This window comes from Varanus komodoensis, unplaced genomic scaffold, assembly GCF_004798865.1.
Source record: "Varanus komodoensis strain SLA01 unplaced genomic scaffold, ASM479886v1 scaffold4, whole genome shotgun sequence".
Classification (NCBI taxonomy): domain Eukaryota; kingdom Metazoa; phylum Chordata; class Lepidosauria; order Squamata; family Varanidae; genus Varanus; species Varanus komodoensis.
Window position 1 is genome coordinate 33,237,311 of NW_025335941.1, and position 27,519 is coordinate 33,264,829.

Consider the following 27,519-nt stretch of genomic DNA (forward strand, 5'->3'; position numbering starts at 1 on the left):
AAAGGACAGTTAACTTAGCAATATTTTAGATTATCTTACCAATGAAAGTTTTGTATTTTACCACTGTTCTAGTGGAAAAGATTTTGAACAAAAATACCCAGTTGATGGTAATATGTCTTACTCTACTTTATTAGTGATCACCGATTATGGAATGCTTTCTTGGTAATTCTAGGTCACTGTGAAGTACTGCATAAGTAGAAACAAAACATTTTACAATATATTATTAAAGAGATTAAAAATGCTTCTGAGTACAGCCAGAATGTCATGCCATTTTAAGTATAGTATGCAATTCTTCCCCAGCTATTATTTTCTTTTTCTAGTTTCCTATATTGAGAAATCTATGTAGCGACTTCCATATGAGGGTTCCTTAGCTTAAGAAATGAATAAATAAATTAGTACTTTAGATAGACAGAACATGTATGATTATAGTAATACAATACTAGTTGATCTCTTACAGCAATTACTTAAGTACAGCAAACCTTACACCAGAGAGCCTTTTGGCTATTGAGCAGCATATAAATGTATTAAATAAACAAACCAAAATTATTATTCTGCACAATGTACAATGAAATCTGTACTGTGATAAGGAAAATATCAAAGTTCCAAAACAGGATAAGACAATTCTTGGAAAGCGAGAACAGCTTTCAGTCCTCATATACCGTTTAAGGACTGTATACCTTTACTCAAGGTATTACTCAAACATCTGATTGCTAGAAGCAGGAAGTAAACAACAAGGCACAAGTCCCTTACTAATTGAGCAGGTTTCTTTCTGTGGAGCACTCAAGTACCTGCTGCTCTTCTGGGCAGGATATCAGACTGGATAAACCGCTGGTGTCACTCAATACAGCAGTCCCTTCATTAGGTTTGTGCATAATTAAGCATAGAATAATTCGTGAAAATATTTAAATAGAATATATTGTCAAAGGAACACAATAGCTACCAGTCTGCAGCCATAATATGCTCTCAAGGCAGCTTCATGTCAAAATAAACTTTAAGTGAGAAAATATGATATTCATTTCCTAGAATTAATACTGAAATGTGGAAACCTTAGACCATACCATTATTATGTGTGAATACAGCCTTTGAGTTATACAAGAGTTGAAAAGAAGTCTGCACAATGATATAATTTTAGCAAGCAAACTTCTTTTGCCTTTTTTCCTTTCTTCCTGTTTTTTCTCCCTTGTGCAGTAGGAGGACTCACCCTGAAAGGTTTAAAAAATGCATGTGATCTGTACACTGGCAAATTTCCCAATCTTTTCCTTCTTTTCATAACAAGATTAACAAGTTGATCAAGGCTGCCAACCCTTTTCCTTGGTGTCTTCTTCTCTGGGCATGGTTTTGGGTGCTTGGTGAGGGATTAAGAGACACTGGGTACTGATTACTATATAAAAACTGGAAATGTAGTGAAGGAAAGGAGAAGAGAAGTGGTGTTTCAGTTTTTAGAACCAAATTTTTAGTTCTGTTCTTTACCAGTGACTCCTATTTTGGACCAAAGTGAAATGGTAAGGCTAGGCTTTAGCCATCACCATGTTTCACAGAAGTGGTTCACGAAAGGAAGAAACAAAATAAAGAATTATAAAGATTCTGAAGCTTTCCCTCCCAATTAAGGAAGATGGGATAGGAAATGAGTTTTTAATAATTTCTGCATTAGAGTCAAAGTTAGACCATATTGATAAAATAGAAGATAAGAGGATAGAGCAATGGATTTGGCATCAGAGCAATGGATTTGGCATCAGAGTTTGCTCCTGCAAAGAGTACAGGTACAAGTCTTCTAGGAGAATGGAAGAGAGAAAATTATTGAGACAAAATAATGCAAAAGCAAGTAAATGAGTTAGCATTATGTGCCCCTCGAGTAATTGTCAATGGGATCCCCCTAGTCCAGGAAGCTACAAATGCAAAGAGTTTGTCTGAACAATTAATTGAAATGGAACAGCTAATTAATACCAAACTTAGTTATTTAAGTCAAATTGAAAAAGGAACATTCTTTCTCAATCCACTGAGCAATTGAGAGTCATACAGATATGGAAGAAAGGGATGTTTTGCTCTGCACAATCAGGCATTAAGGCAGCATCTGCTCAGACTACTACTACTGATATTAATACAGAAAAGTCAGTGTATACCAGAAGTCTGCTATAAAGAAAACAAAGAAAAATGGTTTTAAAAAGAATAAATAAAATCAATAAAAAGGAAAAAAAGACCAAAATTATTTATATAAGTTTATATATGCAAGAACATGGAATTTAGGAAAAAAATAACACTATTTGATAATTAACCAAAGTATGTCAAATCTAAAAAGACATTGAGGATAAAATAAAATTACTAGAAGATATCGAGATACTACTAATTGGAAAATCCATCAGACCTCTTACAGCGATCCATTAAATGACAGATGTGCAGGATTCATGGTTACCGACCCTCAATAAAAACAAAAATACCATATCAAGAAGACTTAATTTGTTTCAAGATGCCTTGCACAATCATGCAGAACTGACAGTTAATACAGACTGGAAGCTAATTTTAATGTTTTTCTCCTCTAGCCATCTAAAGACTATGGGCACTTGATCCAAAACTCATTATTTAATACATACTCTTAACCCAATTACTTTGGGAGTACTATGTACTACTGATATTTTAAAAGCTGAGTATTTGTTTTTCAATGATAAGTATGTCCATGCAGCAGTGACCTATCAGAAATGGCAAAGAATCAGGACAAATTATTTTACGAAAGCTGGCTTCTGATCTTAGGGTTATCTGCCTCTAGAGAATATCTGTCTTTTGAGAATATGGCTTCTCCTAATAAAGGAAAATTTTAGGTTAAATTATTGTGATTATTGTGGTGATAGCTTCCTTAGTATTGGACACAACCATGAGAAAGAGTTTATAACTTTAAATTGCTTATAATTCTATCAAATTTTAATAAGTACTTGTTCCCCCATTTTTGGTGTTTTACCCTACTTTATCATGTTAATACTCTATTGTTTTAACCATTACTTCTGTTTAAATAATCATTTTAAAATAATGTCTCAGTATTATTTGTTTTATGAATCTATTTGTGGAAAGGTCTACAGACTAAATGAATACCTTGGTAGATTACAAATTAATAAATTTATCAATCTAATTTGGCTTCTTCAGGCCTTTGCATTCAAAGAAACCACCACAAAGCTGAAAACACTGGACACTCTATGGCTTTAGGCAAAAGTAGAACCAGTTTCCTTGAGTTCAGTCCTACAAGGAATAAGCATGTCTGCTCAATGTTGGGCTATTGTTGGATTCTTACCCATAGCTTTTAACACTAGATTTCCAGTTTTAGTTTTGAGAACTCAGGGAACTGATTTTTATTTTGTTCTGCTATTTCTTTGTTCTATGTCTGCTAGGGACAGGAAGCCTAACTTTAAAATTGTTTTCTTGTTGATTACAGACAAAATTTAGCTTTAAAAATTAAGAATATGTTGTTGTATTACATGCTTATTTTACCCAAAATAAATCTACTTGCTGCTGCTGAGAATAATTAATTTCATTTAACTTGTAAATCCTGCTATTACTTACCAAAACAAAACTGAACTTTTGTGAGAACTACTACATCAGGTTTGGTGTGTGATATTTCATTATTTTAATCACCTTAAAAAGTGAATGTTGTGTAGTGGGCCTTATATTGGACTTAGTGTGAAAAACCCAGCTTCAAATCTTAACCGTAAAACTTACTAGTTAACCTAAAGTAAGTCACTGTCTCTTAACTTAACAGGGTTACTGGAGATAAAAGAGGAAACAACTTATGTTTTTCACCCTAAGATTCTCAGAGGACACGTAGGAGGTCAATGATAACAGTTGAAGCTGAAAATAATATTTTATTTTTGGATCTGAGTGGAACAGGAATATAGCTTAAAGTACAAAATAGGTACACTTAAGACCAATTCCAAGCTTATTACCTAAGTTTCATTTTAGTTTCCTGTAATCTTCCACATTTACCAATAGATATCAGGCCCTTAAGTCTTGTTTTTATATTTCAATCATATTTTCCAATGAAATAGCCTTCTGTGGGTGATGTTATTTTTTTTCAGCTAAAGAGTAGCTAAATGTGCTCTATTTCACTTATTATCACTAGTGCATTAAGCAATGTTGTAAGATAAATTTGCAGGTCTGCTATTTCCTATTAGACTGTCAAATTCTGATACCAGGTCTGATACAACTAGAAATTTTAGATTTGTGCATACCCATCTTTTGTACCCACAGTGGAAAAATGAGAAGTGTTCACTTATGATTTTAAACAAAAATGTGTACTGCTGATATCAAACTTCTGGAATCTTGGCTTGTTCTGAAATCATAGATCAAATAGCTACATTCCCCGTTATCACATGGAAATGTAGCTTAAAACAAGAAGTGGATGCCACCATCTTTCCCTTGAAAATACGAAATGAAGGAGAAGTAAAGTGCACAAACCTAACACTCTCTGTAGCTCATTTACATAAAAAGAAACTATGGTTTCTGTGACATCTGAGCCAGCCCCAATTTCATCCCAGGGATTTCAGTTCTAGAAATTAATCTTAGAAAGATGGACATTGCAAAGACAGAGTAACAGGACAGTGCCCAAGATTTTAGTAATATGAACATGCATCTTTTCAGATTGATATTTTTCTATAAAAATTCTCATTCAAATAGTAATATTATCATTATTTCATTATTACTACTGCTGCTGCTGCTATTATTACTGCCACTATTTAGAAAGAGGCATCTAAGCGCATGATGCTTAACAAATATTAAAGACAGGTCCATGCGGGTGTCAATTCGAAATCTGAACAAGTAAATAAAGGAGAAACTAAAAATGTTAGTATAAACAAAAGCATAACACACAATTATGTAAATCACATACTTAAGCCTATTGTAATAATGCCTTTGGGGCCTTTAACCTGTTTTTACTTTAGTTGTCATTTATTAATGAATCAGTTAAAAAGGCAGGGGATTCAAGAGGGTCGACTCAGTTGGCAGAACCAGTAAACATGTTTCATTTTTCCTTTCATTCATCCTTTCACTTGTAACCTAGCCTAGCTGTTCTTGCTATATTGGATACCAAATATTTGTGATGTTTTTAAATTCCAATTTTCAGGATTACTAATATCCCTCATCTTAGACAATACAGGTCTCTAGAGCAGCTTACACAGCCCGAGGAAGCAGAGCAAACTTTTCTTTAATCAATTTTTAAATTTTAACTTTAATTAATTTTTAATGTGCAATGTGCATAGGAATTCATTGGAATTTTTTTCAAACTATAGTTTGTCCCCCCACAACAGTCTGAGGGACAGTGAACTGGCCCCCTGTTTAAAAAGTTTGAGGACCCCTGGTCTACACCTTTAAATGCTCCTCATGAATGCTTTTGCCCTGCTATAATACTAGCACATACAGCAGTTGGATTTTTTTTACATTTGCCCATCATCACTGTAGCCTCATGAAACAAGCCATGAACAATCCATGGTTGACATGTAACAACAATCTGTGGTTTTAACAGTCCACAACCCAATAACAAACCAAAGGTTCACTTTCTGAGTTATTCATGGTTTGTTTGCAGTTTGGTTTGCATCTCACAACAACCCAGAATTAAATGTGCGGCTTACATAAACTATTGGTTAATGCTATGTGTAAAGTAGTTCAAAAAATTTGCTTTGCACATACCAAATATGTATATGGGCAGATCTACAAGATTAACAATGTAATCCTATGAAAATGTTATATGGCATCTAATGGGCTTAATCCCTAGTAAGCATGTTTAGGATTGCAAGAGTCTGAAAATACATTAATCTTGAAGTTAACTTTATATTTAAAGACTTAAGAGCAACTTTTGTGAACTGCCCGTAATTATCACTACACTGTATAAGCCATAAACCTAGTTAAGCCCTTACACTTAAGCCTATGATCATACACACTGTGAGCCAGTTGTTTCCAGCAAAGAATCATGAGTTCTTTAATACATTTACTAAATAAAAATGGTTCAAGCAAGCACCTCTAAGTCAACAGCCAATCAGAGATACGAATGGCTTTCCTAAGACATAAATATCTTTATTTATTTATTTATTTATTTATTTAGAAAATTTCTAGGCTGCCTCATTTACCGAAGCCTTGGGGCGGCTTACAAATAAATAAATTAAAATACATAAATAACAATATAAAATACACATAACTGTATAAAATAAGTCACCCTGGCCAAGCAATATAGCAATCAGGCATCAAATAAAATTATCAAATTTCCCAATATAAAACTATGCATCACACATAAGCTACCAGATCACCATGGATTACATGCTTCAGAGAAAGAAAAATATTAAAAGCCTATTAAAATTATAAGGACTCTTAATCAATGAAGTTTCTAGTCTACCATTATCATCAGAATTGGACTTCTTTACAGAAAACTGATACACGTATATTCCATTTACTTCACATTTTATTTTACCTTTATACCTATTTTACCTATTGAACTACTTTCTTTTTACTTTGGTTTTAAAATTTTTAAGGTTTTATATTGTGTTTTACTGTGTTTTTATTTTATAGTTTTAAGTACAGTGAACCACCAAGAGAGATTTGGCCATTGGATAGTATAAATACAGAGTAAAATATAACTCAATAAATTCTATTATATGTAATAAAGACAGTATTATATTATATTATGCCATATACTGAACCAATCTGGAATTGCAATTGCATTAAGGACATGCAATGAAATCAAAGTTTTAAAAGAATTGGGGAAATATACATATTATGTATATAATGTTACATAATGTTATGTACCTTGTCTTGCTATCTTGTTTATACATGACATAAACAAGACATAACATTATGTTTGGAATGCATTCTCATAGATTAAGACTAATAGTGTAAGCAGGATAAGAAGGAAGAAAAGCTTTAACACCTGTGATGGAAATGTGAATATCAGTGGTTCCTTAAGATGATTATGGCTCACATTATTTGGCTTAGGATGACTTGACTGAAATGCAAAGAAATTAATAGAACCTAGCATAATAGTTTTGAAATTATATGAGCCACATGCCAAACCTGATGCACTCTGGATATTTTAGACTGAAACTATCAGCAGGTACAGGCAACATGATGGAAACTGGAATCCTAGAGTGTACCAGGTTATGGAAGATGGACATACACAGTGGTCTGTTCTCCCTGCCTGTTTCCATAACTTCAGTCCATACATGTTAGGATTTATTGAAGTCAGACAGCTAAAGGAATACAGCTCTTTCAATCTGGTAACTAAGCATCCTTTTGTGACTCTCATTAAGCCATCCATGGTGGAATGGTATAAGAATTAAGAGAATGAGAAATGGTTTTGGCAATGACAAAGATTTGTACATTTAAAATGAGTCTAGAGAAATGCTTGACTTTGGCATTCTATTGGAAACCTATACTGTTATACCTTGTGTCCTTCCAAATGAATTAGAACTAGATTAATTAATGAGTTAGAACAAGAATACAATGAAAAGATCAATTTTATGATTAAGAAAATGATTAATCCTTTAATGATACTATAGATATATATCTAGAATATATTAACATGGATATATATTCATAATTCATATTAGGCCAGGTTGTTAGTTGGGCCTAATAATTTAAATAATTTCTGTTATTTATACGCTTCACCCACTTTTCCATCTGGTTATGTTTTTCCCCTTCTGCAATTATTGCACAACATATACAGTTCCTTCTAAGGAATGTTCTCTCTCCAGAAAACCCTGTTTACTGCAGACTTTCTATTGCAACAGGTACATGCTACAGTTGCAACTTATTTATGATGTTCTCCTGTGTTTGAATGAAGTATTCATGGGAGGCTGCCATATACCAAGCCAAATCATTGGCCCATCTAACTCAATATAATCCATAGGTGTTGTCAAATCTAAGCATATCTGGACAGATGTCTCAGATTTTTAAGCTGTTCCCTGATGATATCACTGAGGAAGCTCCAAAAGTGTGATTTAATGCAAGTCTCCTTCTTCCCTCTCAGCTAAGTAATCTTTCAATTACTAGGAGTTCTGAGGTCTTTCTCCCTTAGCTTACCATCAGAGAGTGCAGCATGAAGGCATCAGCTTTTAAACTAAGGGAAGATTGCTATCTTTCCTTCTACAGTGGTCCACAAGGAAAATGGGGACATGTCCTCTTTTGAAGTCCCTCAAAATGCCAAGGCTGCTCTTACATAAAAGTTCCTGTTGCTAACATTTTGCAGTTTGGCAGGTGTAATGCCAACAAACCTTAAATTTTCACCCAATTCTTCCCCCAAAAAATCAAACTAGCAGCAGTTCCCTTTAAAAGAAAATCAAAATATAAAGGCACATGACCGAAAAGCCTTGTACCCATGTTTTCTGGCACTGGGCAGGCAGAATTCTAAGAGGCTATTATGCCTACAACTAGGACCAAAATAAAAAGTTACTGCAATTTTTTTTAAAAAAGCATGCAAGTCAGCAGAAAGTACAAGTTTTCTAAACCTTGGTACTCAGGTTCAGTACTAAGTCGATGCAGATCAACTCCAGCTCAGTCCAAGGAGAAGTGAGATGTTTACTGAAGTGCAGCAGTAAGAGCATGCCGCAAAGCACATGCAAATGTGGGCTTAGGCCTATATCATTTTAAAAATATAGCAACACCCCAGGTATTATCTATATTGAAGGATATAAGTGCTTAGACCGAAGTCTTTCAAAATCCTACCTGGTTCAACTTGAAAGCATGTGCATGGAGACCATGTGCTTTATCTGTAAACTACAGCATCTTTCTTAGAGCTATGTTTCTTTGTTATGAAAGGTCTCTGCCTGAGAAGGACGTAGAAATCCAGGCCACCATCATCTTGTTAAGGGACTATTAAGAAAAGCATTATTGTAATGAAATGCTGAATGGCACAAGTTAGATTGTACAAATGCACTCTGCAATACAGTGGTACACAAAAGCCAAGTTATGATTACAAAATTCTTGTGAAAAGCATCATTTATCAATGACAACTACATGAATATATCCAGTGGTGGCCGGTATGGATGAAGCCATGGCTGGCTCTACCATTCAACATAGTAGTTAGGCTATGATTTTCATCCTGCTAACCTTGAGGTTATATATTACCATAAAACCATTTTAAGAAAAGAGTTTTAAATTAATCACCAAATCAAATGCCATAGGAACAACCACTTATAATTTCAATTCACTCAGATTTATTTCCGGGAAAGGAACTACAAAATTACAATAAACTAGAAGCGCATTCCACATTGCTTAGTACAAATTACTGTGTCCTGGTGTCATTATATCGCACAGTTTTTTTATCTCATCCTCTCATGACTGGTTGCTGCTGACAAGGAAGACACCATGTGTAAATGTAGCTATATGAAGGATGGCCTTCCAGATTTTTGCGAGTCACATATTTCCAGCCATGGGAGGACATACTGAGGATACTACTCCAACCTCTCCTGGATAGTCTGATTCTATAGTAGTCTGTTTTAGGAGCAGGAAAAACTTTACATAAGTAGATCGTGTATGCTCAGATCGTACAAGCCACTGATTCATGGGTACTAGGCAAAGGACAAACATCTGAAGAGGAAGACAAATAGCTTCCTGCACATTTCAGAATACATTACATGAAACTGTAAGCCAAGTCTTAACATGACCGCCAGGGACTGGGCACAGGAAGAGATCCAGCCCACAGCCATTAGGACACTTAGGTACATCTCTTCATTGGGCTCCTATATGTATCTATATCTGTATCTATCTATCTATATCGGAATATGTATCTGTATCTATATCTATCTATCTATATATTCCTGTGCCAATATATTGGCATATTCCGATATGCCATCAATATTTTCACCCTATTTATGCAACATTACTTACTTTTTCACACAGTATGCGCCTACTCATTCCTACCAGTGAATTTCATTTATTTATTTTTCGATTTATATCCTGCCATTTTTCCTACAAAGGGCTCAAGGCAGCTTACATCTCCTCCTCCATCTTATCCCCACAACAACAACCCTGTGAGGTAGGCTGGGCTGAGTGTCTGTGACTGGCCCAAAGTCACCCAGTTGGCTCCATGGCTGAGTGGGGACTAGAACCCAGACTGCCTGAGTCCCAGTCCCATGCTCTTAACCACTATACCACAATGGCTCTCTGAATGTTCCAGTTTCTTAAACAAACCACCACGGCAAAATGAATCCTGGGGCACCTTAAAGTTCATCCAGTATACCCTTCCGCAGTGGGTATACTGAGTAGACAAAATAGGTGTTGTAGTCCAACACCCTGGACAGCACTGGGCTGGGAAAGGCTGCATCACCACAATTACAAGCACTGAATGAATCTTTGATGCAGCAGATCATAACCTTAAGAAATCAACCATTTAACACAAATGTACTATCTCTGGCATTAAGGTATGGATTCAAACCAATTCCCCTGACAACTATCAGGAACACACCAGCAGTAGCAATCAAAATAACTGGCATAACATAGTATGCAAGCGGCATAAAATAAATAATATTTTAAAACATTTACATGTTGTCCTGAGAAGTTATCATAAAGGACAGCACATACATATTTTGAAATAAATAAATAAAACATCATCGTATAAATGGGAAATAAAAGTATCTGGTGCCAATTTGGTATTGTGGTTAGTGTTGGACTGGAACTGGGAAAACCTAGGTTCATGTATCTACTCAACTATGAGTTTCACTGGGCCAGTCATAAATAAATCCAATTTATCTGAATCCAATTCTGTAGCCAACTATAGATCCACCTGATAGTTGTTCCATCTAGACCAATTTTAGCTAGGTAGCTAATCAGGCTATCATGGGGCAGATTGTCAAAAGTTTTGCCAAATGCAAGATAAACTATGTCCACAGCATTCCCACAGTACATCAGGGAGATTACCCAATCAAAAAATAAAATCAGATCAGGTTGGCAGGATTCTTGAGGAATCCATGTTTGCTTCTAGTAATAACTGCATTGTTTTCAAAGTGTTTGCAGACTGACTGCTTTATAATCTGTCCTAGAATTTGCCCAGAGACTGATGTCATCCTGACTGGTCTGAAGTTCCCAGGTAATTCTTTCTTTCCTTTATTGGAGACAGGGACAACCAGCTCCTTTATGACTTTAGAGTGGCATTTATCAGGCCTTGCAGATGTGAATTTGTTCAACCCATTTAGTGAACCTTGACCACCTGCCTATCCAGCTTCCATCCTGTTCCCTCAGCTTGTACTTTCCATTCACCAGGAAGGTGATAGTTCCTCTTTTGAGAAAACTGAGCACTTCTGCCTTTTCTTTGTCCTGTTACCATTTTGCCATCTACACTGAGTAGCTGAACCCCCATTTCTTTCCTCTTTTACTTTGGACATGTCTGAAGAAGGCCTTTTTATTAGCATCCCTCACTAGCTAGCCTCAGTTCATTCCTTCCTGATGCCATCCCTGCAATTCTGTGCTACCTGTCTCTATCTTTGCTCTGTAGCCTGGCCTTCATTCTAGATGATGATGATATGATGGAGTTTCTAAGCTCATCACCCTGTATATCTCTTCAGATATATGTATCTTTAACATATGATGCACCTCTGCCTCACTTTTTGTTCCTTCTGTTCTTCTTTAACAAGTTATATATTTTAATCATTTAATTCCAGTCATGGCAGTCATCTCACCAAGTTTCAGTTATACCTATCAGCTTATATTCACTTTCCGGTATTAAGAGTTCAACTTCATGCTGTTTGTTTCCCATACTCGGCACGTTAGTATAGAGATATTGAAGGCCATGTGCTTTATACTCTAGCTTTCTTCCTACATTTTTGGAAGACTATTATTGGATACTGTTAGAACTGTTCTCTCTGTTGTAGTACATAAGCTTTTGTCTCCTGTTATGTCCAGGTGTACTTCTTCCTCCTGTTTAAGATTCAGTTTAAAGCCCTCCTAATAAACTTCTTCATGCTGTGGGCAAACACATTCTTTCCAGGCTTTGTAAGGTGCAACCCATCCCTTGCTGGCAGTCCTCCTTCTGGGTAGCCCGTGGTCTCAGAATACAGATTTCTCATGTTGGAACCACCTTTGTAGCCAGGCATTCACTTGGATGTTTTTTCTTTCCCTGCATGTTCTTTTTCCAAGAACTGGAATGATTGAAGAGAAAACTATCCCCAAAGTTTTTGATTTTTTCTCCTTAAAGCTTTTTTAAAGCTCCACTTGGCAGTGCCATTTGTTCCCAAATGTACAAAGGAGGAATATGAATAAGTGGGCCTTATCCCCTATGGGAGGGATATAAGCCTTAGCAATCTTTCAGTGATATCACTAATCTGCCCTCCAGGGAGACAACTTATCTAACAAGTTCATGGATCTTCCTGACATACATGTGTTCCCAACCCACACAACAGGGAACCTCCCATAACTAACACCCTTCTCTTCTTGTTCTTGTAAGCCTTGGTGTCATTGCCTTTACTTGGCTGACCTTTAGCCTCTTGTTCAGTATTGCATGGGATGACTTGCATAGCAGGCTGCCTTTTAGTCTCATCCTTGAGTAACTGAAAGCAATTTGGTAATTCCACTGCTTCCGCTAGTGCTGAGTGTCTTCTAGTTCTTCTGCACCTGTCATCTTTTTCCAGGGAGTTACCTCCTCATTTTGCCTTCCCTCAGGATACCCCTCTTCTGCCTCAGCTTGCTGTTTCTCTTCTAGCTTCTGTACTATTCTTCACCACTCTGTCTGAAAACTCTTCATCTTCTTTTATTCCATTAAGGGTGAAAAATCACTGCTCTAGTGCTCCTTTTAAAACCCTTTCTTTTAACAGGGCTATGAGCTTGCACTTATTACACAAATAGGCCATGTTAACTTTAGGCAAGAAAATGAACATACACAGACACTGCAGGTCACCACCACTGGGGAGTCTTCTCTGTCCAATCTTACTGCTACCTTTTTGATTCTAGCTTGCTGGGCCTCTTGTGAAAACCAAAGCTTTCTCCTGTCTTCCCTGAAGGTTAACAACACAATCTTACAAGTAAATGGGAGAATGTTACAAGGAAGAAAACAAAGAGGGAAGCCTAGGGAAAGGGAAAAGGTTAGGGCCTCTTCCCCTGCCAAACTCTGCCACCAAACTCCCATGTGCTCTTTTTAGTAGCTCAGTCTGGTTTGCTCACTCCCTGGGAATTTGGCTGTTTGTATATCAGAGCCCCTATATCAGCTGGGGCAGCTTCCTCTGATCTGTTCAGTTAGGAGTCAGGAACCAGAATGACTTTGCCCACCAACACAGTTGCTAATATCCATTTCAGCTGCAGCTCTCAAGAGCACACAATCTCTTGGAAGTGACCATTTGCTGGGCTAGTTTGGGCCCCTCACCCCTTTGCTTCTGTCTGCCTTGGTCTCTTCTTCCACTACAACTCCAACATCAAATTCCTGTGCGATCTTCCTGGTTGTTCAATCAGGTAGCTTGCTCCCTGGGAGCTTGGCTGCTTGTATCACAGAGTCCCTAGACCAGCTGGTGTAGCTTCCTCTGATCTGCTCAGCTAGGAATCAGGAACCAGAATGAACCAATCCTCTCCCATAACATAACTTTTCCTATGAATGAACTCTAAATTTAATACTAGTTTTTATTTGCACACTAATTCTACAAGTGTGTCCAATCGGTAGTGGATTATGTAGCAATTTAGATTTTTAATGTCATTGAGATGCAATAGTAAAACCAGTCAAAACCCTGCCAACAGGGCACCAGAGGTGGTGTAAGTGCCACTCCACTACAGAGAGGGAGACCTACCAGCAAAATGACACTTTTACCACCAGAGCAATTCCTGCCCTGTATGCCTGTGAAAAACTACACACAGAGGTTCCACCAGCAGAAAGGGAGAAATGGGGCATTTTAGAAGGATATGGAAGGAATCTGCAGGTACCTGTGATTCCCTGGGTCTTCAGCTATGGGTTGACAGAGCTGACATAATTCCCTTCCAACATCTGCAATAGGAGGTGGGGGACACCAAAAAAGTGAGGAAAAGCTTTCTTGCTACCACCTGCTCCAATTTCAGCAAGACAGCACAGCTTAGAAAGAGACAGCAGCTCCATTAGCAAACCCACCCCTGCCATGGGATTACTTTGCCCATGCATCTTTCAATTACATATAATTTCCAAGACAGCCAATATTACTTATTAAAACAAGATAAAACTACAAAAGTACATTATATTAAAAAGTGACAACCCTACACATAGAGATTTTTCTTAAAGATTTCCTGGAGGAGCCATGTTTTCCACTGAAAATATGGCAAGTACCATCAGTGCCAAGTTGATCCATTCTACAATGAAGGGGCCACAACCTTAAGACCAAGTTTCAAGATCAAAACAAGCACTTTGGCTACAGAATGAACTGACAGTACGTGAAAATAAGTCGTCATCATCAGTATTACTGTTTCTGGCAGATTTCCATTAATATTTCGGTAGCTACATATTGACTCAATGAAGTTTCTAAACACTCTTACTAGAAAGAATAGTAAAATATAGTCTAATCTGGGAGTTAATCATCAACAATCCTGGCAGTCAAATGACCACTGGTGATTGTACACAGATCTTCTTGAAGGAACCATTTCAAAGGTTTCTCTAGCACAGTATCTGACAATTCTGTCCCACATGCCAATATTAGGAGGATGCATACTGCTTTATCTGTGGCAGAAAAAGGTACAGTTTATTTATTATTGTATAGCAATGGGATAATTAGCCAATCAACAATGATAATACAGAGTAGATGTTTGGCTGTCTGTGGCTGCTAGTTCGTTCTGTTCATGCCTTATCCAGTGTGCACCACAGGGGGCAAACAAGCTCCACACACATAGTATGGCTGATACAACTAGAGTGAATATCTAGCTATCAGATCAGGCTGGAAGTTACCCAGGAAAAGGTATATATCAGCCAGTAGATATTGCTGGCTGAGAATTACAGGAAATGTAGTCCAATGTATGCGGATGATGTTAGGTTGGAGAAGTTTGATGCATATCAAGCTTTCCATGTGCATTTTGAACATGTGCATTGGTAAAAGTTGAGTGCAAATCTGAATTTTATATTATGCTCATTTGCATACTGCTCAGGTGAAGAACAAGCAATATAAGTGAACAAAACCTCAAAAAATCTGATAACGCCAATTGAAATATAATTTTAAAGTATACATATAGGCCACTAAATTCTAAAACACAAATTACAATGGACTATAATACAGTGATACAAGAAAGCAGAATTATATTCATCAGATTCTTACAAGTTTCGTCTACATGTTGTGTTTTCACGGGAAAACAAGCAATAACAACATTTCTACAGCCAGAAAAGGGATACTAATGTTGGGCTTATTTCAGTTGTAATGCTTTAATGTTTTTATTGCTGTTTTATATTGTATTTTATTGTATTTATTAACTGTTCACCATCCAGAGACCTTCAGCTATTGGGCGGTATAGAAATAAAACAATCACTCCCCCACAAAAATAGGGGAATCTCTGGCCTCTTTGTGAAGAAGGACAGGATAGAAATTAAACAAAATATCTCTACTTATTCTTTATTTTAAAACCATACAGTAGCTGCCATCAAACCTGAGTAGTAATGCTTGTTACATATGCCACAGAAGTGTTATTATGTGCATTAACATAAAAGATAACTTCAAACACAAACAAGAGATAAAACCAAGCTTATCATTCCAGCTTAAAATGTCTTAACAGTTCACAAACCAAAGGAGATTGTGCTATGGTCAACACAAACAGAGAAAGGTGGTTACCTAGAAATACTGGAAATAAATCAGCTACAGAAATTCCATTTCCAAGAGAACTTGGGTAAGGAAACAGCCAGAGGGACCCTAGCTTAAATCCTAAGTGGTTCCTAGAACTTGATACAACGGGTGTTAAATAATTGTAACCATGATCAGCAGTGCAGTCAAATTCAACATATATGAATGGAGAAACTGCCAAGAAGTGCAACCATATTTGATTTGAAGAGAAGACTTCTCAATAACAAGATGACTAAGTAATAGGAAACTGAAAGAGATAAGTCAACAGGGTCAAATCTCTCCATTTTCACCCATACAAACTGGTCTAGGTCTTAATACTGGTCTTTAAAGCTCTGCTTAACCAATTACCTTCAAAATCCATTCACATTTTACAGGGCCCACTGAACACTAAAATTTACATTCATTGCATCCTGCCTGTTATTTATCTGTACATTGTATTTAGTTGCATAATGCAATTAAAACATTATCCACATAAGATACCACACCATTATATTCCATTAATGGCTTAAGAACAAGAATTCAGTTTCACTTGGCACCTAAAAGAATGTATTTTAGCCAACCAATATATTTGGAAAAGATCCTCTATAGCTGGGTTGCCATTTTATTACTGGCCATCATCTTCTCTGTAAAGATTAGTCCCAAAAAGAATGTACACTACCACAGATAGAGACTGCCTATCTGGAAATGATGCTTTATGAATTATGAGTCTATTTTTGAGTCAGTAGCATAGCTTGGCATATTATCCATGTCCAGAAAAAATATGAGGCTGGCGAAGGCAAATATACTTTGAAAAACAATTGCAATTTCTAAATTTCCTTTTTATTATGTACCTCAACTTTGCTGAAAATAGTGTTTCTGAATGAAATCTTAACCCTTATAGCCTCGGAGTCAAAAATTTTCAAAGCAGTAACAAAAACATAAGGGTTGCACACTTTATAACCATTCCCCTAAGCATGAGGGGAAATTTTGCAGGAATCTTAAGAATGTTTTGTTTTTAAATAAAATGTCACTCGCCCTCATGGTTCCATAGTTAAATAAGCTGAAAGGATTAGAATAAAAGAGTAATAATATCCCAAGTGGACAACTGAGAACTGTAAAATGTGAATACAACAATCTGGTATTTGAAAATAAGTACATCAGAAAGATACAGTCATCTATACACAGGATTAGCTGTATTTAGCTATACTGAATGTACAGTAAGTAGCAAGCAGGTATATAATGTACAGACAACTTTATTTAGCCTAGTTTATAAAAGTCAGTGAAATTCCTGCATCCGGTGGATTACAAAATTACCCTTACATTGGGTTTAGCTTTAGCAGGAATTCATAACCAAAAATGGGTTGGATTTAGTTTTACTTTGAGCTGATCCACTGAAAAGCAGTCATAACTAGGATGAACATTAATCATAATTAACTTCTGTACCATTGCTGGTAGCTGTTCTTTTCTACGTCTTGGTCCAACCAGCCATGCACATTATTACATGCATTATTATTTCCTCATAAAATGGCACTATTGCTATATTATGCATATTTTTTCACAAAATAGGTTATAGTGTTGAAAAAGACCGTGCCAATTACTTTGTCCATTTCAGCACTTAAGATTATGCACTGCATGCCATATAGGGCTGCTTCTGAACAGTCGCTAGAAGCATCTATTGGTTCAGAACATGACAGGAAGTTTTTTATGGGTGCTTGCCCTTGGGATCCTGTGACTCCAGCTTTATAAGAGTGGCACTAGCTTCCAGTTCATTCCCAAGCACACTTTTAAGTGCTCCCAATTACTGTTAAAGCCCTGAATGGCTTAGATCCAGAATTCCCAAAAGACTGCCTCTTTCTGTATCATCCCTTCCATTTGTCAGATCAGTTGAAGAAGATCTTCTCTGTGTCCTAATGGCAGTTGCAGAACAACTTGATGGGAAATAGGAAATGGTCTTTTCTGAGGCAGCACCTAAATGATCCAGTTCAACACCTTTCTCTTAGGATTCCCATGGCCAAATTAAGGGATCCTTGCTCTCACAGGCATTACTCTTGCCAGGTTGGAGAAATCTTAGTGTACTGATCCCTGTTTTAGAACATTTTTATCTTCCTTCTGTGCTTCCTTCATTGACATTACCTTTTTATTACTTGTTTTATTCTAGTTTTTGTAACATTTTTATGGTGTCAAGTTGCTGTGAGGACTACTATGACTGTCCTGAGCACTTGCATTATAAATACATAAGTCTTTTTATCAATACCAGAGGCAATATATACTACCTCTTTTATTACATATCACACTATCCATTTAATACATTTTAGTTCTATTTGGAATTCAAATCAATGCTTATCTTTCATAAGAAGCTACTAAAACAGCTTAACTGATGATAAAATGTAACACTGCACCTCAGAAGTTCTGCTATAATGTAGATCTAATTTTAAATCAAATTTGTACTAATCTATATTAAAATTACTGACACAATGGTCAGTACTTCTCAAATACAGTTGCCCAACTGTATGCTGTGAATGCCATACGCCTTCACATAGTTAGGTTAAATGCTATCACATTTGACTTTTTTTTAAAGGAGATATAGTTACCAGAGTGGAGTGGAAGGAACAGTATACCAGGAGTGAAATAAATCCTTTTTCTTCTACTTCAGTTCATACGCAAACTACTCTTTCCTAGAGATGCTATTAGCTCAAGGAAGATGTTTCCACTGGTGTCACTAGGATCTATCTTCCCAATGCAAATAGCAGCTTCAGGAGACAGTTGTTATTGGAACCACAGCTGAGGGAGAATGGTTAAGCTTACCCCTCCTGCCCAATGATGGACAGAAAGGTCCTAATAATGGTAGGTCCTAATGGTCAATAATAGTCCTAATCCTCATCAGGGAAGGTTGGACAACAGCTGTTTTTGTTTTATACCAGATTTTTTAAATGCAGTGCAACATTATATGTACTTTGGTCTTTAAAATTTGTAACACAGGGTTATTATAAAGCTAATAAGGATTGGAAAGTCCTGTGTATACTAAAATGGTACATAAAAATAGACAAATAGGCTACTTGCTTGGTAATTTGTGGCAAAGAATAATCACTTCCAGCTGACCAGTCAAGAAAGCTTTACCAAAACTAATGCTCATATTCAACTAATACTTAGGATACATGTACCAGATGAACTAGAAAAAGAATGGCTAACTTCTGCTCTACATTCACGGAGGATATTCCATTTTTCATTCAACTTGTCCAAACAGTCTTTTCTCTTCCATTAGCATTAACTGTGAGCACATTTTTTTACCAAAACTTGCTTAACGTTTGCCAGGGGCTGCTGTTTGTTTGTAAGTACTATGGGTAAGGTAGGAATAAAGTGCTTCTTGTGATGAAGTGCCTTCAGGTGGCTATCCCTAAATTATAAAGGGGTATTTAAGTGAGTATTTCCATTTTCTTTAATGGGAACAAATCAACTTAAATCCAGCAACTTGCAACTATTTTTTTTTAAAAAACCTATCATTGTATTTATATCCTGCCTATTTCCATGAAACAAATGGCAATATACATAGGATTCTAGGTGGTCTCCTAGCCAAGCAATTACCAGACCTGGACCTGCTTTGCTTCAGCAAGTTTGCTTTTTCAGGTGCTTTCAGATCATACTCTGGAAATGAATGACCTGTTTAGAACAATAAACTATGAATGAGTGCAACAAATGCAGTGTATCTCTCAACTAAAGCATTAAAGTATCAGAAACTATGACAATATTAATGCTGTAAGTATATTTTGGCAAATGTTTACAAATATTTTAACAACCATTTTAAGGTTCTCTGTTTTGTACATGTTTTCATCTATACAGCTAAATAATACTTTAATGTATATTTAACATAAATATTTTATATGTAAAGACACAGGAGATAAGGAAACTCTAAAGAGCTAAAGGCTAAATAAATAATCCATTTTAAATTACAATATTTAACCTTTACACTCTAGAGGGACTCTCAAATATCTAATTTAATTACAGTGTTAAAATCAAGGAAGTGGCACTATTAAGCAGGATATACTATGAGAAATATTGTATAGTCATACATTGTGTGTGTGTAAAATTAAGGGACATAGGAAAATCATCATCAAGAATCATTATATTATCTACTTAAATTGCTGTTCAATCAAATGTGTTGGATAGCAGGTTAACAAATATAGTCAATTTAACTTCAGAGTGCTTCAGTCAATCATGTAACACATGAGCACAATTCTCTATTTTTCTCATGGTTATACATAGTAAAGCCTTAGTTTCCCCATGTAATTTCAAAAGCTGCCTTCAGACATCTAGAAAATTATCCTGAGTTAGTCTTTGCAGGGATTTGTTAAGGTTAGGGTTAGGACTTATTCCATGATATATAAAAGAAATTGCACTGTAATTCAACACACAACATTTACTTCCTCTAAAATGATGTAGAATTTCCCAAGTAGCTGCTTTAAACTTGTGAGCTAGTATAATTTCAATTTTATTACATAAAATATATTACATAATAGGTTAGATGAGGAACCTTCACTGTTGCACCTAGGGAGTTGTATCTCCATTAAATTAACTGAAAATAGATCCCACTGCAATAACTGCAAAGTTAGTCATGACCAACTTAAGCCCCACTTATTTCATCTGGAACTAAGTTTACTCAAATTAGTGTTGATAGAAGCTGCTAGGTTGGATCTACATCTAACAAAGGTGAAATGCTCAGTAAATTTAATATGAAGATGTTATGCTGGGGAAAGTAAAGTTAATTATCAGCAGAGCTAACATCTGAAACTTTCAGCATGATGTCACAGATTTTGTCTCCATTAGTAACCCAAATCTAGAGACTATCCTATTCTCTGAACATTTTTCAACTTGTTTCACTTAAAGCTGTCTGTGAGGGTCCTTTAATTTATGTGTGTAATATACAAACTACATCTCTATATTTAGATACAATTTTGTCATAATCCAGTGAAGTACAATTGAGTGCAATGAGATTCAATTCCAAGAAAGTGTACACAGATTTCAAACCTTATTCATTTTACTGTGTTAAATTCATGAGATGTAGACAGGCCCCATTTGCTCTGGTTTCCACCCATACGTTTAAGTAGGCTTAAAGAGCATTTTAAAAAGTCTGGCTGCCCTGAAGCCATGCCTACACATTGTGCAAAGGAAGAGGCTTCATCAAATATTCACTTCCTCACATTAGCATAAACCTTGTTGCTGGGCTCCTACCACAGAAATGTTTAGGCTTGCTGGAAATCAATCCCTTTGGTTTATCCATTAATTGTTAGCTACTGGAAGAGCAAAAACATTAATAGTACCACCAACAGTGATGGTACCTTTCACTATCACATTATCCTATGATGCACATATGAAGAACTTTACAAATATGGAACAAGAACTTGAAAATCTTAAGGAGTTTGAGAAACAAAAGCATCGCTACATTAATGGGACATCATCTTCTCTGCAAAGGTTAGTCCCAATAAACAGTTGTAGAATGTACAATGCCATGGATGGAGATAGCATATATGGTAACACTGCCTTATAAATTATGAGACTCCTCTTGAATCAGTAGCATGGCTTGGTACATTATCCATTTCAAGAAAAAATTGAGACTGGTAAGGGCAAATATACTTGGAAAAATACAGTATTTTCAAAGTGTTCTCTTCATTATATATCTCAGTTTTCAGGAACAGTCTTTCTGAAAGTTTCAAACTTTATATCCTTAAAGTCAGATCTTTACTTCAAAGCAGTAGTAGGTAACATATGGCTTGCAGACTTTATACCAGTCCCACAAAGCACGAAGAGGGGGAAAGGTATAAATATGAAAATGAAAACAACCACTACTATTGGTAGTACTACTAGTACTACTGCTAGCTAACTTTATCTTACATGCTTACATGAATAACTTTACAATTATGGCACAAGAACTTAACACCAGATTGACTTCGAGGGACAATGGTCTCTACATTAACTGGCAGGTAGTGTGTATGGGCTTACTAATTCATTCTTTTTAAAAATGTAATAATGTTGACTGCTTTAAATATGAAACTGTACTGTAGAAGGTAGGGAATCCCTTTAGGCTTTGCATGACTGTGGCACCTTGGAGCAATAGTAAATTTGCTGAATATATGCTAATACACTACAAAAACAAGAGAAGCTGGTTAACCTGCAGTGGGACTCTTGTTCCCTGTGAGGGTACCCTTTTACAAGTACACAAAAGCCAAGAGATGAAATAACTGTAAAGAACAAAATGCTAAATCATATAAGTAAAAATGTCAATGCAAATGGGAGTCACAATCTATGCAAAAATGCTCATAATCCCCAATTGAATTAACAAGTTCACAAAGTTCCAAATATCTAAAGTGTCACTCTTTGGATAATACAGAAAGAATGGAACACAAATAGCAGAACTGTGAAATTATTTAAGAACTCTGTGTATGCAGGAGTGTAATCTATGCCCAGCTTTAGGGTATTTTACCCATAGATAGCATAAAAATAAACATAGCATGTTACTTTAAAGTAATGAGAAGTCATCCACATTTAGCTGAAGTGTTATAAATAATTTGATTTTCTATAATCAGCTGGATTGAAGGGACCATAGCTCTGTGGTAGAACACCTGCTTTGCATGCAAAGTCTCAGGCTCAATTTCTGGTATGTCCATGTAGGACTGAAAAAATCCTTGCCTTGAAACCTTTGGAACTGCTGAAGTTCAGTGTCAACAATACCGGGCAATTCACTATAAGGCTACTTCCTTTGTTCCTAATGAAAAGCATTGCTTGCAAAATGCCTGAAAATCCTTTCTCAAAATACAGATTAAACAGAAGAAAATAAATACAATGACTGAAAGAGCACTAGTTTCAAATTTTGAAACAAAAACTGTCTTAACAGCACTATCTATGGCTGACCATCAAAGGCTGTTACATTGTAAGCTTGCATGCTATTCCATTTTGGAGTTCCTGGGACTATTGCTGCCACTGGGGCCCATGCTGATTATGTCAGTTACAACAACTGCAAAGCACTGTCACTTGTGTCCAATCTTACTCTGAGGATCACCTGTAATATTGCACCAGTGCAAGGAAGGGCCCTAGACCTGTCCACAGAGAAGAGATTGCACTTGCAATTACCATTCCCATGTTTCACTTCTGCCATATGCTCTTATTCGTCCACATCTACTCAAATGAACTGTCCTTAACTATTATATATCAGTGCAAGACTTTACAAATTTTATTTCACCAGTGCAACACATTATATATACGCTACTGTATACCACTCAGAAAACCCTATGAGCTATGGGTATCTAAATAATAATTAATACTGTGCTGCTACAACAGCAGATACTATGACTTCATCCACATTTTGCTCAGCAGAATTTGTCCATACTTGAAAACAAAATGGCATTGCAACTTCCCTTCTCTTCCCCACATCTAGAAGCACAATATACATAAATTATTTCCTACTACTTCTACTGCACTGATTGACTGTTTTTCATATGTATAACAGATATGGAGCTATTGCCAAGGCTAACTTTGCAGGCAAAGCAAGCTCTGTGAAGTCAGTTGAATATATAAGATACAGGCTGGTGGGCAGAGTATAGGAGTAGACTGGCCTCAAGCAACAAGCTGTTCAGGCTGAGGAGCCAGGCCCACATGTGAAATGTTCCAGAGCCAGGAAGAACTTTGGCTTAGTAGTTGTAGTGCTGCTTTCTAGTCATATGCTCCCCTCTCCAGCAAGGTGTCATTGCAGCACATTCAGTAATCTGAGGCTTGTTTCCCAAGTCCCCAAGTTTGACATCCTGCCACTTCACATACAGCACAAATTGCTAACTCAAGCAGGCAAATCCCAGCCTTTGTTTTAAATACTCTACAAACTGTTTTACAGGACTTCTCGATTTACTGAAGTGGACTAATTAACCTGTTAATAAATCTACTGCCTTATAGTCTGACTGAACCTAGTCATTCAGAGGTGTGATGCTGAACATACTACCTGATATATTAAGCCAAATAAACATACTTAAAATCAGCCACTGAACTCAGCCTTTTATTTTTTTTTATTTCACTGTCTTCAGTATACCTAACTTTCTCTAGATTGGACCCTGTGACTTCAAGTGTACACACATTTATGCCCATTTAACTAAAACAGGATGTAAAAGTTGTCAGTCTAGAGTCAACACTGTGATTTAATAAAGGTATTGCTATAAGTATCTCCTAAATATATAGAAAAATATATTTAAGATTTTGATCTAAAAACATAAAAAGTCTGATATGCACACATAACTATTGTATTATTATACTGTATTTTATATGCATGCGTATGTAATATTTTATTGCTATTTCTGGATACATATGTATTACATTTGCAGTTACAAGGCAAATTTAGTATTTTTCTCAACTACCTATTTCTATGTTTTCAACTGGGCATTTTAACATCAGTTGTAGACCTCAGTAGTACTTTAATATTACTAAGAACCAAACTGATCCTAAATTTACTCTACAGCAGAGATAGGAAATGTGTAGGCTTTGAGATGTTGTTGGACTTCAAATCCCATCAGGCTTAGCCATCACAATCAATAATGAAGGATGATGAGGGCTGCAGTCCAATAACATCTAGAAGGTCGCACAATGTCCATCCGTGCTCCACAACAATGGATATAGTTTTTTAAAAATTCCTTATTTATAAAATCTTATAACTACACATATTATTTATGGTACATAATAATTGGAACTATATGCATACCTACAACATTGTGATCTAATTCAGCCAGTACACAGTATTTATTATAACACAATTTCCAGTGTTCAACATTCAGTGAAATCTCTGCACTTCACTACAGCAAAGAAGAAAAACAATACCACAACACACTAGATGCATTCAAGAAGCAACTGATCAGGATGGTGTAACTGGCATCCTGCAGTAGTAGAGGATAGGACTCAATAGCCTTCCTGGCCCTTTCTGACCTGGCTGTATTGTGAATCTGTGAAAATGTCCCCACTATACCAAATCTTAAGCACAGGATTTTAGCATAATTTTAGTGGAAGCCTCACACTGGTAGATTCTTTAAACATTCATTTAGGCTGCAATCCTATACTCACTTACCTGAAAGTCCCATTGAACTCAATGAGACCTGCTTCTGAGTAGATATGTGTAGGATACCACTGTAAGAATTTGACAGTATTATATTCCTGTTTATCATTACACTTAGCATTTACATAGCACTTAAGAATATTAAAAGCATTTCACATATCATCTTGTAATTCATCCAGTGATCTTGTTAAGGTAGACTGGTGTTATTTATACCCAAACTACAATTAGTGGGGTGAGGAAATAGTTAGTCTAAGGCTACCTACTGATTTCATGACAGAGGAAAGAAAGATTCCTGATGCATAACTTGGTCCCTTATAAGCTACATTGTACCGTAGTGTACAAATATCAAGAAGAGGCAGGGGAACATGTTCAGATTAAACTTCTGCCCCTAATATTATTCTCACAGAATTAACATGGGCAACCTCCTGGGTCACTTCAGGAGTCCCCTCAGAACTATGAATTTCACCTATTTTTGTAGCCTTATATTTCTGACACAACTGACCTCTATATATGAAGTAATTAAGCTTTTAAAAAAGTGAATGTTTCTGGGCCCAAACTGCAAGTTTTGCTCCTGTAAACTCTGTGCCTTAATAACTCAGTTCTGGAGAACTAAATTTGCTCAGAAAAGTGAAGCCTGGGGCAAAGGAGAAAAGGCTGATGACTTCTCCTTCTCCTAACTTCTAAGGAGGCACACAGTCTTTTACTCTGTGATTGGAATGTCAACACACAGATGCTGCAATAGCGTCAGCATGAGGCCATCACCCATTACATGCCTTCTTGTAAGATATCCCTAAAGATCAAGGTTATTTGGAGCAATTATCAAGCCACCATGTAATCTTCAAAAGGATCCAGTAATTTCACTCTTGAATAAGTAATGCAGGGTTATAACTAGTCACTAATTCTGATGAACGCTGAATATAAAGCATAAGCCATGATACTCTTCTCCTGCCACTGTAACATTAAGTCTCTCATAAGGCATGAGATAGTTCAGTTCTGCACAAGTGGAACCTAAAACAGGGCAGCACAATCATTATCATTCACTAATTGTTCAACTAAATTTTACAAGTGATGGCTTAATTTTGAAAACAGTATGGTTCAAAATTCCTCTAAAACATCTGCAGTATTAACAATAATTATGAAAATGCTGACAATTTAATTACTATTGAATTGACCTACAATAAGTATTTAGAAAAAACTAAGGAAAGGATAATTTTCAGAGAGAGCAAACACAGTACTGAATGTCTTCAATGCTAAAGTTGGGGACTTTGTCCTCAACTTCTTAAAAGTGCCTTTCCTATCTACTACTTTAAAAAAATATGTTCTTACCACTTCAACTAGCCAAGTTTTGACAGTATTCATATACTTTTACAACTCTGTTGTACTTTTCATAACACTATAGCTCCCGTTATAAAATATTAATAACAATTATTTGGCTTTCTCCTACCCTCAAAGTGATAAACATTTTTAAACAAAAGTTGGGAGTCAAGCTCTTCATACTTTTCAACATTCTGATTTCTCTGTTAGTAAACTAAATGTATTAGCAGGGCAACCTGACCCCCACCGTTCATTCTGACACATCAGCTGATAAGGAGACATGATTTGTGGGAGGACTAAAACCTGAAGAAACTTCATCCATCTCAAAAAAGAGCAAAGCACCCAGGATCTTAGTAACAACAATGGCACTCTTTTCCTCTGAGTGTGTGTGTGTGTGTGTGTGTGTGTGTGTGTGCGCGCGCGCACTGTTTACATACTTACCCAGGAAGGCAAATGGAAATTACAGGCAGAGGAAAATGAAGCTGTCTCCAAGTCTTTGTCATGTGACAGTGACCTATAAAGTATCAAATAGAGGGACATCATGAGCACACCATGATTTTACAGTACTACAACTGGCCCACAACTGCATCAAGCCTAGAGGACTCCAAAACTTGCAACTTGATTCTCACTTTTCTTGCTAGCTACCTAACAATAAGTTCTTATTAAAATATGAGCCTGCTTGTGCCTTGAGAAAACAAAACTGTCAAGTTGAAAAAGAAAACAGAAATAAGCAGCATGTATATAAAAGGCACTGGACATGAGCAAGTGGAATAAATCATATGAGGGTGTATCAGCAGGGTGGGTTTCTCTCTCTGTCTCTTCCACACACAACACACCCAAGATGGCAAGTAAAGTTGAACTCAAATTGAAAATGGGAATCAAAACAGGAAGGAAGCCCCTCGGTGTGCACATTTAATCAGTCGATCAGTTGTGTGAATAAATTTAAGCAGCATCATCCTCCTCCTCCAAATAAAACGTGAGGCTCAGCCTGCAGATAAGAGATCTACAAGCGAGGCTGCAACGTTGTAGCATAGTTTCAGGTAATCCCCACTTGCCGATTCTTCCTGATAAGATCCCCTCCCCCGCTTCTCGCCGTCGCAATCCAAAGAGAAAACATAGGATAGACCCGACTCCTTCCGACAGAGAAGGAAACGTACATTCGCTTGCAAGCCACCCCCACCAGGCCAGCCACCCACCCAGCCCACGATGCAAAGTGTAGGCAGGGCCACCGGGGTCTGGGGGTGAAAGCGAAGGTTATTAAACATGGAGTGCAGCTAGGAAGATAAGCTCAGACAGCGCTTTTCCTTTTTCCTTCTGGTCAACATCAAGTTTGCATCTTAGTTACAAAATGTCGCTCTTAAGGGCTGACAAGACACAGGGGGAGAGAGAGAGAGAGAGAGAGAGAGAGAGAGAGAGAGA

At 36.6% G+C, this 27,519-nt stretch overlaps 1 protein-coding gene across 7 annotated transcripts in view; it reads right to left on the reverse strand.

Moving 5' to 3' along the window:
• BBX (BBX high mobility group box domain containing) overlaps nt 1–27,519 on the reverse strand; it is a 144,427-nt gene that overhangs the window by 114,290 nt on the left and 2,618 nt on the right. For all 7 annotated transcript variants that reach the window (XM_044442675.1, XM_044442674.1, XM_044442671.1 and 4 more), the window contains exon 2: nt 26,542–26,614. The gene's annotated coding sequence lies outside the window, so the exon portion shown is untranslated. The remainder of the gene's footprint in view (nt 1–26,541; nt 26,615–27,519) is intronic.